The sequence below is a fragment of the Urocitellus parryii genome, chromosome 3 (genome assembly GCF_045843805.1).
Source record: "Urocitellus parryii isolate mUroPar1 chromosome 3, mUroPar1.hap1, whole genome shotgun sequence".
In the NCBI taxonomy this organism is placed as follows: Eukaryota; Metazoa; Chordata; class Mammalia; order Rodentia; family Sciuridae; genus Urocitellus; species Urocitellus parryii.
This window is the reverse complement of record NC_135533.1, coordinates 111,306,783-111,326,221: the sequence shown is the minus strand read 5'-3', so window position 1 is coordinate 111,326,221 and position 19,439 is coordinate 111,306,783. Positions and strand designations below refer to the sequence as shown.

The 19,439-nt window shown below is 43.7% G+C and overlaps 1 pseudogene; it reads right to left on the bottom strand.

The window, feature by feature from the left end:
* Positions 1–9,502: 9,502 nt before the first annotated feature.
* LOC144253730 (tripartite motif-containing protein 44-like) overlaps positions 9,503–19,439 on the bottom strand; it is a 146,656-nt pseudogene continuing 136,719 nt past the window's right edge.

The following is a 19,439-nucleotide window of genomic DNA, read 5'->3' as shown; positions in this document are numbered from 1 at the left end:
CACTTCACATAAAAAGTTGTGCATCTTGCACTACTGTGCCACACTGAGAATGCAAAGGAAATGTTCATGAAGGACATTAAAGGGCTGCTCCAGGGCATATGTAAATGACAAGAAAGCAATTAACAGCATTATTTCTCATTTGGAAAAAACTTGTTATAATGTGGAGAAAAGAAGAAACGACCCACATTCCATTCAGCCAAAGCCAAATCCAGATAAGGCCATCACTTTAGATTGTTCTACTGACAAGAGAAAGCTGAAGAAGAAGTTTGAAGATGCCAGAGTTTGGTCCATGAGGTTCTTGGACCAATAAAAGTGCAAGGCAAAGAAGCAAGTGCTGATGAAGAAGCTCTTGCAGGTCATCAAGGAGATCTTACTAACCTATTTGATGAAGATGTTTTGTGGGTTAGGTAGTATGTGTCCCCAGAAGCTCACAGGTGAGCCAATGCAAGGTTTATCAGTGAGATGATTCAGTTTTGAGATCAGTGAGTTAATCCCCTGACAGAAATGAACAGGCAGCAGGCATAGAAGGGCATGTGATGGACCCTTCCCAAGCCTGGGGGTGCAGGTGGCACCTGTAGAAGTAAGTGTCCAGTGGCTGTGAAATAAGTCTGGTTTCCAGGACTAAAGCCTATCGAGGCCAGCCTTAGCATTCCACAGCAGGGTTCCACATTGGAGTTTCCCAGCGACCAGGAGCAGTGTCAGGATTCTGTAGCACAAGCATCCATCTGTGAGGAGGATGTCAAACAGGAGTCCCATGGCAGTTTGGGGAGCCCAGATGTATCAGTGGCAGGATGGAGACTTGGCCTCAGGCTTGGAGGACAGCCACGAGCAGGAGCCAGGGCAGTGAAGCCTTGGCGTTGGGCCTCTGTGGAAGTGTCAGTGTCTGGAGTTCAGTTATGGCAGCAGTGGCAAAGGCAACTGAGGAGTCTGGAGGTGGCAGCAACAAGCCAGGCATCCAGACAGGAGCATCCTCATCCTCTGGCAATGGTGGGAGTCTGGTCCCAATGCAGTGGTGGTGGCTGCAGCATTACTGGTGGCCATGTGGGGACTCCCGTGGCCACAGTGTGGAGCTCTGGTAGCAGTGATGGTGACAGCATGGGATAGTGGGCCTCAGTATCAGAGGGCAACTGGAGGCTGTGATGGTCTCTGCAGTGGCTCCTCCAGGTGACTGGTCTTGCTGGTAGTAGGGCCTGCCTAGTCAGGAAGCAGAACACAGGAGCTGGTGGTACCCAGAGAGCTGCTGAGGACCTAATACTGACCAGGCCAGCCATGCCTGGCATTGGCCTTGAGTCCACCAGGCGGCTCCTCACCTGATCCTTGAGCCCCTCCCTGGGTTGTAGCCTCTAAGGGGCGAGTAGGCCATCTGCCAGCTGGGGCAGCCTTTGGAGAGGACACCCACCCTCCCCAGCCACATCTCCCCTGGGCTGTGGCAGCAGAGTGCAGAGGTGGGAGGTGGGGGTGGCCTAGCAAATCCTCACCCTCCAAGCGCATCTTGGGGCAGGACGAGAGTGGAGGGCACAGGTGGCAGAGGGAGTCTAAGGGTACAGAGCCCTCTGTCTTGGTCTTCTGCTGCCTTAGCCACAGAAATGTGCTTTGGGGGTGAAGATGTCCTAGGACCTCTGCTCTCTGTCCCCACAGTCCATGCAGGATGTGTCTGGGGACAGTGGGGTTCTCTCCTAAGGCCATCTCAACCTGGCAGACAGCCTAGTTCCTCAGTAGAAGCTGTACCAGAGCATGAGGGGAGCAGACACCAAGTGGGCTCATGGCCAAAGTGAGGCATGGCAGCTGAGGGCAGATAAGTTCCTGGACAGCTGCCTGGGTACTGCTGTCTCCCACATGCTTCATTCTGAGCAGGCCAAGTCCACCAGGAGAAAGACCAAGGCCTGGATCTTCCAGAGGCCATCCCAGTTATTGGTCACTTTCTCACTCTGACACCCACTATCCCATGCCCTCACTACCACTGCCAGCCTGGAGCTCTTTGCTGTAGCCACCCAGACTCCCCGCATGGCACTGGATGCCACCTTCACCACCCTGCAGCCGGACCCCAATTACTGCTGCAGGATGGAGATGCTCACTGCTGGACACTGCCGGTTGTTACTGCCCCTGCTTCTGGGCTCTTCTGGTGCCACCACAATCATGCAGCAATTGAACTTTCAAACTCCAGCTGGACTCTGATGCTGCCCACCTAGGACCCAATGTCACTGCACTTCACCCCAAGCCTGATATCCGACTCCTATACTGAGGATCCTTGATGCAGGTGCATGTTGCTTTCACCCCTGCCAGACTCTGGAGCTCCACCCTGCTGCCATCAGACTTTAACATGGACACCAGACAGTGACACTCAGCACTGGATGCCAACTTCATTGCAACTGCAGCCAGACTCTTGTCACTATGGCAGGATGACAACCCTCAGGACTGGAAGCCTCTGTTGTCACAACCACTCTTTCTGGATTCTTCCACAGTCACCGCCACCATGAGTAGGAAGCAAGGTACATAGCTGCATGCTGACACCTCCACTGACACCCACACCCCATGCCAATACTCCACTCCTGACTTTTGATGCCTGATGCCCTATGCTAAAAGTGGCTGGATGCTGCTATGGCCACCAGATGCCCCCATTTCATGATTGTGCCATTGGAGTGAATTGACTCCAAGGCTGCTGGTCTGCTCAAGATATACAAGACCTGGGAAACTGGGCATTCTCCATCACAGCCACCTCACCATGCTGCCTGCCTTTCACAACCCCCCCACCCCAGGACCAGCCACCAGTCCTCAGGACCCTTGAGGAGTTATTGCTCTAACTCAGGGAACTCATCCAAATAAACTAGTGAGCACAATAAATAAAGGCTGAGGTCCTCACAGCAGGCAGTGGGTGGGTCTAGGTGGGTCCAGCTCACTGCTGAGGGAGCAGTTTCAGGGCCTGGAAGCTGCTGACATGGTCTGGACCTGATCCTATAGGGCAAGCTGGAGAGAGATCTGGATGCTCTGGGAGTCCATCCCTGGAAGCACCTTCTGGTCCTTTCTCCTAAACTTCCCACCACGTCTTCTTCTTCTATCCCTCACTCCTCCCTGAGGGGACTCTGAGTCCTGGACATAGGGCCATATGGTCACTGGGTCTCTGGACAGTGGTGTGAGGCCTGAGCACATTGCAGCAGGGTGGGGACAGCCAGACTGGCCATACCTGGACTTGGAGAAAAACAGCCCATTGGGAAAATACCCTCCTTGATCTACCAAATTTAGCCTAACACTGGCTTCTTCCAAGAGATTATCAAGAAAGGAAAGAGTTAGCAAATTTTGTCTTGCTAAGGGGTACTGTGAGGAGAGGTAAAGACTTCAGAATGGGTAGAGCTGTATTCAAACCTCTGGGTGACTTTGACCAGGGTGCAGAACTAGGTACAACCTTGGGTTTGCATCTGGTAAAGTAAAGATGGTGAGAAGGATAAGCTAAGGGTAAATTTAGCTGCTGAGCACTGCCTAAACTTTGGGATCCAAGTAGGCATATGACATAATTTCCACGCAGAAATATATTCTGAGCTTAAAGTTAACCCACTTTGAAGTGCAATTGACCTTTGAGACAGAGGGTTAAATTTATTTTTTAATTTTTAGATGAAATAATAATATATGGAAGATCATAAGCCAATGTTGGGTCAGGCTTCTGAAATTATATGTTGTTTTCAAATTTGTTTAAAGTTACTTCGAAATAAATCTACATAGTTCAAGCCTCCTGGGATATCTCCCACCTCTGTCACACCCCCACACTGAGCACTGTCCACAGTCCCTTACTCTTCTTTAGAGTGTCACCAAATATGTCAATACATGTATGTACACATGCAGAAATATACATTATGTAATATTTTGTTCCTTTTGGAATTTCCTGAAAATAAAATCTATTAAAATCTCTTATTCTTACGTACATTCTTTTGCACCTTTTTCTCCTTAATTTGCACCCTTTAAGCTGAGCATCAGGAAGAAGGAAACACCTGGAAATCTCAAGGATCAGAAGGACACCAACCCTGCTCAAGTCACTCTGGAAGCTGACTAGCCTGCATGTGCCCAAAGCTAGAGGAAACATCAGCCCTGCTTCAGCCACTGTGGACTGGATGATCCACACAAGGTGTAAGATAAACTCACCAACAGGAAAATGGACTGTTTCTCCCTCTAAGACAGCTCTTATACTGTCATTGCCACCACTTACTTCTTTCATATACAGAGTCCTTTCTTTTGTCTTGACTCTAGGACTGATAATAATCAAACACATAGTTAACAATATCAGAAAACTACCACATGGACCAGTCCAAACCTGAAAGGGTATTATGGTTGGCATCCAAGCTCACTATTTGGTGGATGGTTTCCTATTCTTGATGGATTCAAATCTTACTTGACATAGCAGGGATTATTCTATGAACTTGTTCATTGCTTCATGTTGGTTTCCTCTTTACATTACAACTCGTGGGTCTACTATAGAAGCAGCTGTTAAAAAAAACAAATATGATGTTACATTATATAAAGCTTAAAGCCAAGAAGATAATAATACTTTTTGACTTAGAGGATTAAATAGTGAGCATCAAAGGGGGTAATAATGTAGCTCACAGAAAACCCCGACTTCATTGTAAGGTATAAGTCTCTCTCCTAGTAAAGAAGATATTGTTTAAGAAGTGAGCAGGATTTCTAGAGAACTTACTGTGCTTTGAGCTCCACTTTGTTGTGAAGGCCTGGTTTCTTGTAAAGGCCTGAAGGGCTGGGGTTGTGGTCAGTGACAGAGCACTTGCCTAGCATATGTGAGACCTGGGCTTTGATTCTCGGCACCACCTAAAAATAGAAAAAAAAAACCATGTATTATTCTCATCTACAATTTAAAAAAAAAGGTCTCCAATCATGTATGTTGATGTGCAAAAGATCTGTTTCCAGATGGTTCGTTTGGAAACCTTTCTGGAGACGGTTCCAAAAGAAGGGAAGGACCAAAAGGTGAGAAAGATAAAGGAGGAAGAGGTGGGATTTTGGCCTGCCAACAGGACTGGTACTTTAAGGGATAGAAGGGAAAAAATAAAAATAAAGGGTAGAGGGAATTACAAAGAATTAGTCCAAAATTCTAGTGTGATTTCCCCTTTAGGCATTGCCAAAATCCTAAGCTGTGCACAAGCAGAGTAAGACTCTCAGAAACCAAGTGGAAATCAGCAGATGATTGCTAAAGAGCTGAGCAAGGATATGAACAGTTTCACACTGCTAGGGAAATAGAGGTGGGGATTCAAGCCTTGTCAAGATGTAGAGGCCTTGCTAAATGCCTTAGGTTATCAGCTGAAGTCTCAGAAGAACTACTTACTTAGCAGTATGGGTATAACCTAGGAGTAAGAGCCAGGCTCTACAAGTCAAAACCACTATCTGAGGTTCTGCCTCAGATTTGAGGACTCTAACTTAGGAGTAAGCTACAACTAGAAAAATGTCAACTCTAACAAAAGCCACCCTCAAAGAGATCAAAGTGATCATCCAGTTGATAAATAACATGGCCAGGAAAGGCATTTAAACAACTGAGTTGTAGAACATGTGCTCTTAATCCATTCTGTTATCCTGCCTCTGGGCATATAATACCACCCACAGGAATGATTAGGAGAAAATACCAGATGTTAGGGTTGAATGAGTTTTTTAGAAGCTTTAATATTCATTATTTCATTGTCCTAGAGCCCCTGAATACTTTACAAATGGAAAACAGAAAAATTAAGTAATTTGTTCAAGGTCAGCAGAAACATGTGGGAGAGACCTGGATCTTAGCTTGGCCACTTATTAGCTCTGTGCTTCTTTAACTTCCCTCAGTCAACTGTGAAACAGAAATACTAATAACATCTCTTTCAAAAAGCAAAGAAGAATATGTAAAGCACACAGCATAGAGTTTTGTATTAAAGGTGCTCAAAAAATATTAATTCTTTGTTTTCCCTGTTTGATTGAAAGGGTTTTAAGGTCTAAGCTATTTTTTTAATAATTCTAAGCTATCATCTTTCTACTTGCTGTCTTTTGCAATTGTAAACTGGAGTTCTAAATGTTGCATGACATGAAGTTTTAAAAAATTAGATGCAAAAGCAGATTTGAGAATCCAGCTGTCTTTTAAAAAAAATTTTTGATTGAACAAATAAAAGGTATTATGATTGAAAAGAAACAAAAAATGCCCATGTCCACAGATACTATGATCACATATGTAGAATAATTCTACAATTATTAGAATGTGTAAGAGAGTTTAGCAGATAGTTTAATATAAAAAACAAAATAAAATTTAATTAAATTCCTATATGTAATTAGAAAACAAATTATAAACATTTTATAATACTATAAAATTATGAAATATCAAAAAATAAACATCACAAGGTAAATATAATATTTAAAAAAATACCCACAAAATGTCCTGGAAAAAATGTTTTATAGTTCTATTCTACAAAATGTAAAGAATAAAGCTGAATGAGACACTCTGGTTGAAAAACAAAGTAGAAAAATCTGCTCTACAGATATTAAAAACTATAGTAACTGGGAAAACATCTTGTTCACACAGAAATATATTACAACAGTACAGAAAAGAAGAGCCTACAAACATGTTCACAAATACTTGATATATCACAGATGGCACAGCAGGTCATATATATATATCAGGTATATAAAGGGATTTTTTTTGGTGGGGGGCAATACTGGGGTCTGAATACATGGGTGCTCTACCTCTGAGTTAAATTTTCAGGCCTTTCTTGACACTAAGTGGAATAAGATTTTTAATAAGTGCAAACCATAAACAGAAAGTATTGATAAATTTTAGCATACTGCAATCTTCATTCAAGAAATAATCTTTTTTTAAAAAACAAAAAACACAAATTAGAATATGTTTGAAACCCACATAAAACAACAAAAAAGTAAAAAAGAAAAAAACAAATGCACGGAAAACAACTGTAAATTAATGAGAATAAAAGATACATGATCTAATCGAAAATGTGCAAAAGACCTGACTCAGTACTTCACAAAAAGAGGAAATACAAAAGTTTCTCAATGTTATGAGTAACCACAGAAATGCAAATGAAAAACACAATAAGATACCATTTATTAAATACCCTTGAGATTGACAAAAAATAAAAACTCTACAACAGCAAGTGGTGGTGAAGATATAGAGCCACAGGAACTCATACTCTTCATGACGGTGCAGATCGGTACAATCACTTTGGGAAACAGTTGGTAGCATCTAGTACTACTGAAGGTAGACTCAGAAATTTCACTCCTAGATTCATCATCCATTTTAAATATACAAAAGACTTCAATATAGCAATAAAAACAAACCACACCCAATTGAGGAATCTCACAAACATTTAATAAATGAAGCAACACTCAAAAGAATGAATAATAAAAACATAAGACCAATAGTGACAAGTTCAAATAAATTTAGGAAGGCATACATAGGTGGTAAAAGTATAAAGATAATCAAGGAAACTACCCCAAAGTCAGGAGAATGGTTGTTATGTGGAGAAAGATGGATGTAACTGGAAAATGACATGGGTGGTGTCAACATTGCTAGTAATATTCTACTTCTTACCTGGGTGGACGTTATATCAATATTTGCTTTATAATTATTATTGTACATGTTTTTATACAAGGCATCTTCATTATCAAAATATTTGTTATCCAGCTAGGTGCAATGGCACATGCCTGCAATCCTAGAAACTCAGGAGGCTGAGGCAGGATGATGACAAGTTAGAGGCCTGCCTCAGCAAATTTGCAAGGTTCTGTCTCAAAATAAAAATTTAAAAATTTGAGTCTGTAGTAAAGCTCCCCTGGGTGCAATTCCAAGTACTAGAACAATTTTTCTGATCCCAATGCCAGCAACTCTGAGGTTGCTTAGGAGCAAAAGCCATTTTGAAATGAAAGACATTTACTAATGTGCTAATCACTAAATGCTAACCTCACAAACTTCTCAACTTGATTAACAACAGCAGTTTCTCTTGCTTGTTGTAAGAATTCATAATATAAGTTGTTAGGTGCAGGACAGGCTGAACTAAGTTGTCTGCAGGGCATGCTAAACAAGTGTTAGCTGCAGGATGACCTGGCCACTCAAACACTCTCTGTCTGATTCTTTATCAACTGTTTGTGTCAAGTCCAAATGCTCAAGCTCCCACTCAAGGCTGAATGCTTTGACCCCCTGCTCAAGAATGAACACTCAAACCCCTGATCAAGGCTGAACACTTAACCCCCTTGTGCCAACAAGGCAGCTTGCAAACCCAGAGATCCTATTAGATTTAGGAGCACAGCAGAAGGGCTATGAAAATCTTCGCCTGCTAGGATCTCGAGATCTCTCTCTCTCTCTCTCTCTCTCTCTCTCTCTCTCTCTCTCTCTCTCTCTCTCTCTCTTTCTCCTCTTTTGCACTGCTGCAAAAAAGATCTCTTGGTTGCTCCGAGTGTTGTGATCACTTTTCTTTCATTGGTACTGAAACCCAGGAGGAAGGTTAAAACCCATTTTGGGGTCCCTCTGCCTCCAGAAGTGCCACTCATGGAAAGGCCTGAACCCATATTCTCGACTGCCAGAACTACATCCACCCCCCGCCTTTGATTGGTGAGTTTCCCCTTCCTGGGTCCTAAACCCAATGTGGTGTCAGGAGGTTTTGACTGCTGATCATCCAGAAAACCTTTTCACCCAACTGTGGGGACGAAAACACCCCACCACAGCCTTTAAGGCCACAGTGGCCCTCAGGGACACCTTCTTTGGGCGGATTCTTCTCTTGGGTTCAAAATTATTTCCCTTCCCCTTCCCAGCTGGTAGTTTACCAGCATAGGCTTTGTAGGTCACCCTCAAAGGACTGTGTAACCTCCAGGAGCATACAACAGAGAACTAAACATCACATCCCACCCAGAACTTCATGGATTTGGTGGCTCTCGTAAAGTCCTCTCACATTTAAGTCTCGGCAACTAGAGATGCACTTACCCTCCCCTTCCTGTCTCTTCCCCTTCCTCTCTCTCTCTCTCTCTCTCTCTCTCTCCTCTTGCTGGCCCTGGAGTCTCCAGCCTCTCCAGGAGGGGTCCCTTAAAGCCTTGGCCAAGGTCTCCCACGGCTATGGCCCCATTCAGGATGAGAGCCTCGACTGTCAGGATTCGGTGATGACCAATCTCTGCAGCTCCAACCTGCCACTAGGCACTCCTGATTTTTGGCTCTAGCGGTTTCACCCCTTTTGCCAATAAATCATTTTCTTCCCTCTCTCTTATACTACATTTGCGTCCCCTTCCCTCTCCCTTATTCTATGTTTGTGACATGGGTAATGCATCCTCTCTGCTGGCCCACTCTCCTTACATTGCCTCTTGGATAACTTCAAAACCCTCTCCTTGACACTAGACATCAAACCCCCAAAATTGATCAAATATAGCACCCAGGTCTGGCCCACTTATCCCTTAGACAACCAAAGCAGATGGCCCTCTTTTGGGTCTCTGGATCCCTCCATTCTAAGGGGTCTCTACAACTACTGTGAGCATTCAAAAAATGGGTAGAGATTGCTTATGTCCAAGCTTTGTTCTTGGTCCGATCCAACCCTGCTGTCTGCACCTCTTGCAAACCTCTACAAATTCTTCTTGCTCGAAAACCAATCCCCCCAACCATGGATCCCCAACCTTCTCCTTCTCCAGACTCATCCACTATTTTGACCTGCTGATGAACCTCCACCCTATCGCCTGGCTCCAATAGGTCCTCACCCTCAACCTTCTGCTTCAGCCTCTCTGCCATCACTCCCACCTCAGCAACCTGCTTTTTCCCCTACAGAGACTAGATCCAAATTCCAAACCACTGCCCTTCCTGAAATCGTTGCCCCCTGTGTGAGGTAGCAGGTACTGAAAGCATTGTCCAAGTACATGTCCCCTTTTCTATGGCTTACCTCTCCCAAACTGAAAAACAACTAGTCTCATATACCACCAACCCAGTTATATGTACCAAAGAATTCTATAGCCTCACCTTCCATAATGTATATATGATCCTCTACAATACTTTACTTCCTGAGAAGAGGAGATGGTTTTGGGAACAGGCTCACACTCATGCTGTTGAGATCCATCAGAACAATCTGGCACATCCCATTGGGTCCCAAGAAGTCCCACACCAAGAACCCTCTGGGATTACAACACCAATAATGGCATCACAAACTGAGATTATTTCACCACTTGTATTCTAGCAGGCCTAAAAAGGGCAGCCCAGAAAGCAGTCAATTTTGAGAAATTTCAGGAAATTATCGAAGATAAACATGAGAACACAGCCTTTCTGGACCGCCTTACTAAGGCTCTCCTGCAATACACTAATTTGGACCCAGAAACCCCTGATGGCTGACAGTTACTGATGAGTTATTTATTTGCCCAAAGTTTTCCTGATATTCAGATCAAACTTAAAAAATTACAACGAGGCCCCCTCACTCCCCAGACCAAGATTCTTGCTACTGCTTTTAAGGTCTATCACAACCAAGATGAGAAGGCTAAATGCCTAAAGAGCCAAATGCTGGCTCCAGCCCTCTGTGGGCCCTCTCAAAATTAATCTTCTAGGTGGCAAAACCATCCACTGAAGTTAGAACCCCCTGGGACCTGCTTTAAGTGTGGACAAGAAGGACATTGGAACAGGGCCTGCCCCAATCCAAGGTAGCCTACCAGACCACAATGTGCCCACAATGATCCACAATAGGCTGTGGAACTGGGATGTCCTCATACATGAAGGGGTGCCCAGCCAGGCCCTATCCCCCATAATCTCATGGGACTGGCCACTGATGGTTGATGGGGCTTCAATGCTCCTGTCCCAACAAGTCCAATCACCATGCTGGAATCCAGGGTCCAAATGAGTTGATGGCCACAAAATTCTTTTTTTAATAGACATTGGAGCAACATTCTAGGTCTTATAGCTGTTTTGGGGATCCATACTTTCCTCTCAGTCCCCTAATGTTGGGGTAGGTGGAAAAACAATATATCCCAAAACCACCCCACCCCTACCCTGCTTATTCAGGCCACAATTCTCACACTCCTTCCTGGATGTTAGGGTCTGTAAACAAGTCAAGATGGCACCTGGCACTTTGCCAGAGGGAGTGGTTTGTGAAGTAATGCCAGCAAGCCATTAGGATGATGAGGATTTTTTAATGACTGAGTGCTGTGTCTAGATGGTGTTGATTGAGTTAAGCTGTCTGTAATTATTAAGATAATGAGGATTCCTTAATGACTGATTGATGTAACTGGATGATGCTAAATTGAAACAAGCTGTGTATTCAGTTATGTATATATACCCCTGTAGTCCTACAATAAATGGCTCCTGCTGTATCAAACTTCACAAGTTGCTTGTCACCCCCCCACCGTTATTTTGCCCAGCCAGACTGTGGTACCTGGTGATGCCCCAATGCCCCATTCCCCTATTAGGCAGGGATATTCTATCTAAATTTAAGGCCATGATTTCCTTTCTGCTGTTTTCACCATCCTCCATCCCCTCAATTATAGCCATGGCTGCCCTACAGGCTATACCAGATCAACCCCTTCTGCATCCACAAGATCAAGTATAACCATTAGTCAGGGACACAGAGACACCATCCCTGGCTCAGTGCCCCCCAGTTGAGGTACACTTAAAAAATACCTATCACATACCAAATAAGCCTCAGTATCCCCTCCCAATGTCCAGTTAAAAGGGACTACAACCCATCATTCCAGCCTTCTCAAAAAAGGCTTTCTTAGCCCCACACATTCAGCATATAATATTCCCGTTCTTGCAGTCAAAAAACCCAATGGGACTTACTGCTTGTTCCAGGATTTTGGCTTGTGAATGAGGCAAACAAACCTATCCACCCTCTAGTTCCAAACCCATATACTGTCCTGTCCGTTATTCTGGCCTCAACTTTCTATTTTTCTGTTATAGATTTAAAGGATGCATTTTTGAACATTTCTTTGGTCCTACCTTCTCAAGACCTCTTTGCCTTTACCTGGACAGATCCAGATACTCAATGATCTCAGCAATTAACATGGACTTTCCTCCCTCAAGTCTTTAGTGACAGCCCACACATTTTTTGGTGAGACATTGTCTGCCAATCTAAATGGCTTCAACCTCCCTCTTTTGACTCTCCTCCAATATGTAGATGGCTTACTCCTCTGCAGTCCTTCCCTCAATATTTCCAAAATGGACACCACCATGTTTTCTGGCTGACAAGATTTAATGGGTGTCTCCCAAAAAAGTAAAATTATCACAACCCCAGGTCACCTACCTTGGAGTCCAACTCAAAAAGCTCTAATTCAGGAGTACCCTGTCCCAAAAAGTAAGGAGGAAATTATATCCTTCCTGGGTCTAGCAGGATATTTTAGTGCCTGGAGTCCCAATTTCTCACTTCCAGCCAAACCACTATATGAAATGGCCAAGGGACACAAACAGGAGCCCCTCCCCTCATCACCTAAATCTTATTTTCTCTCCATACAGCAAGCCCTCCTCCAAGCACCAGCCCTATATATCCCAGACTTCCAACAAAACTTTCTTCTGTATGTTTATGAAAAAACAGGCTTAGCTAGCCCTTGGGGTTTTAGGTCAAAATAAAGGGCCCATCTTTGCTCCTGTCGCTTATCTTTCCAAACAACTAGAACCAACTGTTAGGGAGTGGGCCCCATTCCTGCGTGCTCTAGCTGCAGTACACACTTTACTACAGGAGACAAATAAACTGACTTTTGGAGCACAAATATCATCATTTCCCTTCACACTCTGGAGGATCTTCTCACTTACAAAAGCTTAAAGACCTTTACTCCCTGCCACATTCTTTTCCTTCTGGTCTCATTCCTCCATGATCCCCCCATTTCCTTTAGGGCCTGCTCAGCCCTAAACCCAGCCACTCTTCTTCCCCAAATTGAAACACCTCCCTCCCATTACTACCTTGAAGTACTAGGAAACCTTATCCCCTGCCTCACTCATATCCATGAAGGGCCTTTGCCTGATGCCGCTTACACTTGGTTTATTGATGGCAGCACCTTCACACTAGATGGCCATCATCATGCAGGATAATCTGTTATCTCCCTGACTGACCCACTCAGTATAAAATTTTCTACAATAAAGGCAAAATCCCTACCTCCACACACCACCAACCAGCAAGCTGAATTTATAGCCATCACTAGGGCATTATATACAGACTCTAAATATGTTTATCACATAATCCTCTCCCACTCTGCCATATGGAAAGAGAGAGGACTTCTTACAACTAGGGGTGCCACAGTCACCAATGCTGATCTGCTTAGAGCCTCACTCCCTCCCACTAAAATCAGAATCACAAATTCTCGCTCACACCAACATGACTCTTCACCTGTTACAAGAGGCAATTCAAGGGCTAATCAGGAAGCCTGACTAGCAGCCCTTGCCCCATATTGTACCCTAGCACCAGTTATCCCACAACCCAAATCCCCAGTATCAATCCATGCTCTCATACCTTCATTTTATCTTTCACACTAACTATCAAAGCCTAAAAGCTTTTACAAGCTCATTTCTCACACTCAGTCCCAAGGATGTTCACTTTCTGAAACAGCTAATTCTAACTGCTCCATCTGTAAAAGAAGAAATCCTAAAACCTGGAACCTTACCCACACATCAAGCATGGGGCACATTCAGCAGCTAACTGGCAGCTGGATTTTACCAACATGCCACCAGTTCACAAACTTAAATACCTACTAGTTCTAGTAGATACTATCTCAGGGTGGGTCGAAGCCTTCCCAACTGCCAACAAGTGGGCTACCACAGTCGCCTCTATCCTTGTCTCTGAGACTATACCCAGATTTGGAATACCCACATCTTTTCAGTCCAACAATAGACTCAAATTCATTTCTCAGATTTGCAGCATATTGCTAAAGCTCTTAACATCCCATGACACCTGCGCATCCCCTATCATCCACAATCATAAGAAAGGTGGAGTGAACCAACCAAACAATAAAAGAAATTGTAACCAAACTTACCCTTGAAATTCACCTAGATTGAGCAAAACTCCTTCCCCTTGCCTTACTCCGTCTTAGAGTATCACCCAGAAAACCCACCCTTCTCTCCCCATTTGAAGTCATGTATGGCCATCCTGCCCTTTCCCCTGGTGTCATAGCTTCTCTGTGGACTCTACCAGAAAGTCTCTCTTTCCCTCTCTCTCCTTTATACACGTTCAACTCTGTAAAAACCAAGAAACCCTACTCCCAGACCTCCAGAAGTCTCACGCTTCTCTCCCCTAATGCCAGGAGCCTTGGTATTGTTCTCTCCCCCACAACACCAAGGTGTGTTCTTGTCACCAAAATGGGAAGGACCCCTACAAGTTACCCAATGTCCTCCCACCACTGTGAGGCTTTAGGAGTCTCCAACAAAGCTAACTCCCTGGATTCATATTTCCAGGTTAAAACCTGCATCAGCTCCTGAGCCTGAGTTTGTGGATACCTCCTTTTCTTCACTGGCATATGCCTGCAACCCTTCTCCCACCAACCCACTGAAACTTCATTTTGCCAGGTCCCCCAAGAAACAATGAATAACCTCCAGATCCGGGTCTACCTCCCTTACATCCTCTTAGCCTACACCACCCTTTTCCATATCTCCTTTGGATCTTACATATGAAGATTCACAGTAGTTGATCAATGGAAGGATGGATCCATATAAAAAACTGTACAAAGTGTCACTTTTGACAAGCCCCTCAACTCAACTGCCCCTATTACCATTTCTCTTGTAAATTTTTGATTCTACAAAACAGCCTCAATAGGACCCTATCTCTGCTAACTATTCAATTAGACACAAGATTATTGTACATGGTGGCCAGGAACTTATAAAGGCTGTCCTTCCTGGTCATATAGAATCCATAATTATGACAGGAAACTAGATACCAGTATGTTCCATTTGATACCTGAGGAGACTTGGCAAGAGTCCAGAGCACATGGCAGACAGAAAAAAAATACCATTTTGCACTAAAAATCTATGACCCAGCCCACCCACGATGGGCCTCAGGAGCCACAGGGACCCCCTTTTGAGCCATCTACCAGACCAAATCCTCTGTATATTTATGGAAAGGGAGGAGCATAGTAACACAGGCCCCCTCCAAATCAACAATCTTCACCTCAGACATAGAGCACTCTGAAAAGGTTCTAACTAAACAGAGAAACTCCAAGGTCTCTCCTCCTCAGACCCCTCCAAACCCAGTTCCCAGATCCATACTTGGATCAAAATCATCCAAAACACACTGGCACTTCTAAACACAATGGTTCCCACCCTAAATCCCCAAAAATATTTTCTTTGTGCTCCCTAGAAAGGCCCCTCCTGGCTGCAGTCCCCCTCAACTTCTCCTCATAAGATTTCTCCCCCATAGGCAGTACAATGCAATCTGCCTCAAACATCCCTTTGTGGGAACCCACACCAGTAACACCAATTTCTCTTCCTTGCCCCCATGGCTCTGCATTAGTCCCTCGTCACACACACACAACATGACAGATGGTGGCATTACATGACTGCTTCTACAAACAAACCCAAATGCTGGAGACTATCTTTGACATAATGGAAACTTAATGACCTACATTCCTGACAATATAACCACTCCCTGTTTGTTGTGCAAGTAACCCCTCAACTTACTTTATATAGCACCACAGAATTTGAACACTTTTTCTCTCACTCTACTTCTCCACGCAGTAAGCATGCAGCCTTCCTGCCTATTCTGATAGGAATCTCTGTAACTGCAACTGTAGCAGTTGGAGTATCAGGTGGAGCTACAGGGCACTCTATCTGGACTGAAGATGACCTTCACAAAAAGCTTCAAGCAGCTCTCGATGCTACAGCAGAGTCACTCTCCTCCCTCCAGAGACAGGTCACCTCTCTGGCTCAGGTGGTTCTCTAAAACCAAGGAGCATTAGACTTATTGACAGCTGAAAAGGGAGGTACTTGCCTATTTCTAAGGGAAGGGTGCTGCCATTATGTGAATGAATCAGGCCTAGTAGAACAGAATGTTAACAAACTCACTGACTTTCCAACCCAACTGACTAAAACTACTACCCAAACTTCTTTTCTGGAATTCTTTTCAAATCCCTTTGTCATGCCCTTCTTAGTCTCTCTTATAGGCATAATACTCTTCTGCACTTTCCTCCCAAGCATAATATAGTTCCTCTAAAACCAGATGAACACAATTTCTAACCATACCTTTAACCAGTTTCTTTTCAGGGACTGCCAACTGCTTCATGACCTAGTTGACTCCATCTCCTCTCAAGGAGCTTTCACCCAATGCTGACAATGCAAAAACTACGGCCATTTGACAGCGAGAGAGACAAGGAACCCAGAGAATATCTTAGCCTGCCACCCTGGATTTTTAAGCCTTTATGCCACCTCATGGCCCTTGGCCTCTTCTCTGCTAGTCCTGCAGCGTGGAACTCCGGCCAAAACTGACCTTTGCTTTAATCCTCATGCTATTTTTGCTCGCTCTGATTCTCTTCAGGTGCTTTTGACACTACATGGAGACAACACTTTCAATACTTCCTAGAGTCCCTGCAACAGGACCAGTGGCTGATACTAAGGATCTCCTCCACCCAGGACTAGTTTGATGCCATTGATGACTTATGACTTCAAGGAATTTTGTGGTCTTCACCCCTGCAGAAATAACTGTGTATAGCCACTGGGTGTTATTTCTAGCTGCCCTGGTGTTCCCAGACCTGTCTCCAGGACATTCCTCCACTTTCCCTTATAGGTCCTTCACTGCCCCACCATTAAACAGGAAGTTGTCAGATGATTTTATGCCTCCCCATGACACTTAGGGGAAAAAAAAGGAGGAATGTTACATACAGGACAGGCTGAACTAAGTTGTCTGCAGGGCATGCTAAACAAGTGTTAGCTGCAGGATGACCCAGCCACTCAAACCCCCTCTGTCTGGTTCTTTATCACCTGTTTGTATCAAGTCCAAATGCTCAAGCCCCCACTCAAGGCTGAACGCTTAACCAACCTTGTGCCAACAAGGCAGCTTGCAAACACAGAGACCCTATTAGATTTAGGCAGCACAGCAGAAGGGCTATAAAAACCTTTCCCTGCCAGGCTTTCTCTCTCTCTCTCTCTCTCTCTCTCTTTCCTCTTTTGCACTGCTGCAATAAAGATTTGTTGGTCACTCTGAGTATTGTGGTCACTTTGCTTTCACAAACACATTTGCAAATTCATTCCTTCAACAAATGTTTACCAAAATCTAAGGCTTGCCAAACACTGTTTTCAGGGTACCAGTAAGGTCCAAGATAAGTAAAAGGCCAGAGAACCTGAGAACATTCATTTTCACTCCCACTTGGCCTTGGCCTTCTTACTCTTCTACCAAGTTTCACATACCTAGAACCTAAAAGGAGTAATCCAAGGCACACATCAAGTCATTATCAAAACCATTATCCTAGGGAGGAATCACCCCTTAGATTAATTTGATAAAATCATGGTTTCCTGTTTTTAAGTAGGCAGAGATCCCCTTATCAAGAACTCTCAGTCAAGGCACTAGTTTTAACAATGGTGATGATTTTTACACTGACCAAAGTGGGGTTAAAAACATTCAAGGATTACTTTGCCTGGGATCCAGAGACCAGAGGCTTGTGATATTTTAGAAATTATATACTAGATTTTGTATGTACTATAGTTTTTCTCAGATTAAAGTTCATACCTTCATGGGATTCTCAAAGTTGTTCAACCAAAAAGAACAGCTGTGAAAAAGAACAGCTCCCAACAAGTTGAATAGTCCAGCTTTTGAGGGACAAGTCCATGTAGTCCCTGATAGGTCATCTGAATTGAAACCCAGCTGTCCTGACCACTAGGCCTGTGCTCTCAATGCCTGATACTTACTCTGAGTTCTTTGAAGGCTTCACCTAGAGTGGAGAACTGGTGGCCCTGGTGAGCCTCAATGACCAGACACAGGAAACAGATAAGCTGCCTATCTTTCTAGCAATTGGGGCTTAAATCAACTCCTGGCTGGACACTTCCTCTGGGCCACTCTCTGCTTCCTATTCTATTTCTGGGTGAAATTTGCTTTCTGCATTGGTGGCATCTCCTCCGTCCTCAGAGTCTCCTTGGTTGTCTTTCTCTACCTCCTTTTTTTGTGCATCTTCCATTTCCTTCTCAGGGCCCTCCTCACTCTCTTCATTGCTCTTGTCCTCACTCTCTTCCTCAGCCTCACTCTCATCCTCTGAGCCACTGTCCCCCTCCTGCTTGCTTGCTACCTTCCCCTCTGTCAGAACCTGCTGACAATCTATAATTCCTGGTACAGCAGAGATGCATAAAGAAAGACACACTCACACACACATACACACACACACACACACACATCCAGGAGTAATGAACAGCATGATTATCTTTTCCCTGCTTCTTTTATACAGCAAAAAATAAATACATCCTCTCGGCAGCTTAATCTTTTCAAGCATGGATAAATATTCTCAGAATAACTTTGTTCATGGTCACAGTGCTCCATACTCTTCTTATTATCTGACTTTTAGTTAGTTAATTTCTTGGCAAGCACACACACACACACACACACATATATAATATATATATATATTTTATATATATAAATATATATATTATATATATAAATATATATATATATATGGAAATTTTATAAGAATTTATTTATAAGAATTGGCTGAATCATCATGGAGACTGAGAAGACCCACAAAATGCTGTCTAAACCTGGAGAACCAAGGGAGCCAGTGTGATAATTTCAGTCCAAGGTCTGAGAACTTGGGGAGCCAATTCTAAAATTCTCAGTCCTAGGCTAACACATGACAGTCAACTGAAGTATGTGTACACTGGAGCAAAACATGGAGTCCAAAGGTTTAAGAATGGCAGGAACCAGGATGCCTGAGTTAAGGAGAAGATGAATATTCTAGTTCAAGAGAAAGCAAATTTACCCTTCTTTAGCCTTTTTCCCCATCCATACCCTCAACAGATTGGATGAAATCTACCAGCATTGATGGAAGTGATCTTTACTTTGTATACAGATTTAAAAAGCCAGTCATGGTAGCGCACACCTTTAATCCTAGTAGCCTGGGAGGCTGAGGCAGGAAGATTGCAATTTCAAAGCCAGTCTCAACAGATTAGTGGGACCCTGCCTAAAAATAAAAATAAAAAGGGGTAGGGATATCACTCAGTGGTAAAGCACCCCAGGCTCAATCCCCAGTATCAAAAGAAAAAAAAAAATCTCTTCTGAAAATGCCCTTACTGACATACCCAGAAATGTCTTGCCAGATATTAGAATATTCCCCAGGACAGTCACATGTATGGTGTGTGTGTGTGTGTGTGTGTGTATAATTTTCATATATAAATTATATGAAGATTATTATAAATATATACATGGATATATAAGCATACATAAGCATATATTAGTGTGTATATATGTTTAGATATAATTAAGTAGATAATAACAAAGCTACAAGGGGTGGAAAGAAGGGACAAATTAATGGATAATTTGTTATTATAACATATGTGCACTGGACAT